This window comes from Festucalex cinctus, chromosome 2 (assembly GCF_051991245.1).
Source record: "Festucalex cinctus isolate MCC-2025b chromosome 2, RoL_Fcin_1.0, whole genome shotgun sequence".
Taxonomy (NCBI): domain Eukaryota; kingdom Metazoa; phylum Chordata; class Actinopteri; order Syngnathiformes; family Syngnathidae; genus Festucalex; species Festucalex cinctus.
In genome coordinates this window covers 26898604-26900513 of record NC_135412.1, presented here as the reverse complement: position 1 = coordinate 26900513, position 1910 = coordinate 26898604, and positions in this window count along the sequence as shown.

The following is a 1910-nucleotide window of genomic DNA, read 5'->3' as shown; positions in this document are numbered from 1 at the left end:
GTCAAGTGACAGACTAATGAAGACTCAAGGGAGAGCTGGACATTGTCACATCAAAGGAAATGCACGAGACCGGAAGAAAGAGAACACAGAGATTACATGCTTCAACATGGCATCAGATATTAGGCCACTGCAATTATGATGATGTTCTTAAACTGCAGAATGTAGTAAATGGTATGCAGATCAAAGGCAAAACTACTAAGCCGGAAAAAGAGTTGTGAGGTGTGTATTGAGGGAACATTTGCTCAAACAAGAAATAGTAATCCCGATGAGAGCAAAGGCTTCATTACAGTTGGTCCATACAGACCTTGCAGGTCCAATATCTCCAAACTCAAAAGATGGACACAAAAATACGTACAGTCGTTCACTGACGATATTCAGCTGATATATTTGTATACTTTCTGAAAACAGAAAAGCGACACTGTATTAGACACAGAAAAGTTTCTCGCTGACATATCCCCTTACGGGAAAGTGGGGTGTATCAGGTCCGACAACGGGACTGAATACATGTGCAATGAGTTTCAAACACTCTTAAAACTCATTCACTGCCTTTGACAAGTATACTTGTCAATTGTATTTTTTAGAGCGGTGCTAAATGGGGGCGAATCTGAGCATGCTCCACTGTAAATATCAAACTTGGAAACAACTTTACTGATGCCCAACCACCGGTAGATGACATCATTGCCCCATTTTATAGGAAATAAACACAGTTTCAGAGTCCATGGGAGAAATGGCTGTATTTTGGCAAACCTACATTTTTCCCAAAAAGTAGGGAGTCTATTCTGTTATTTGGTAGATTCGGTTTATATATAATTATTGAATGTAATATCACGTGAGTATTGGAAATGTAAAAATTTTCTATAATGACTGGCAGTGAATGAGTTAAGGAAAAATAGAATAAGACATGAAACGTCAGCCCCATATTCCCCACACCAGAACGGGACTGCGGAGAGAGGTTGGCGCACACTTTTCGAGATGCGTAGATGCATGATAGCAGAAAGGGGGCTACCTAAATACTTGTGGCACTTTGCAGTACAAACTGCAGCAATGGTACGCAACAGATGTTTTAACAGACATACAACAAAGACTCCTTAGCAACTGTCAACAGACAAGAAGCCAAACTTGGCCAAAATGCAAAAATGTGGGTCTGTATGTTACACCCCCCACGACCCTTGTGAGGAATAAGCGGTCAAGAAAATGGAAGGATGGATGGATGGATGTTACACATTCAAACAGGACAAATGAAAACTAGATACAAAATGTGACTTTTTGTAGGATATGATAAAAACAGCCCAGCATATTTAGTATATTATCCTATCTCAAACAAAGTATATAAATGGGTCTACTCTATTAAGATTGATGAAAATAACAAACAAGGTAACTACAATGTTTTGATTATGCATGATGATAATCAGGGGACAATCGCTCTTGCCAAGAATCCAGTCTACAGTCAGAGATGTAAACACGTGGACATAAAATGCCATTTTATCAGGTCTACTATGAATGATGGGAGAGAAACTTTGAAGTATTGTCCTACTGATAACATGATTGCTGATATAGTGACAAAGCTGGTCACCAAGTTGAAACTTAGAAAATTTGAAGGTATTATTTTTGGAGTTTGAAATGTGTAAGACAGAGGTCCACATTCATTCTGTATTTTTGTTTTTCTTTAAATTACAACAACCTGAATACAAGTGGGGGGTGTTGAGAGGTATGTACTCAGTAATGTGTAATGTTGCGCTTGTGCCACTGTGAGGCGCTTCAACAATTAGCTCTTTTATCTTCCTTTGTGCTTTTATCTAATTTTTTACTTTAAGCCTGGATGCTGATGAGTGCATACTTGGCTAAAGAAACTTCATCTTTCTGTCATCCATTCATCCGAATGCATCGTTAAGCTGCCAAAACTTAAAAAG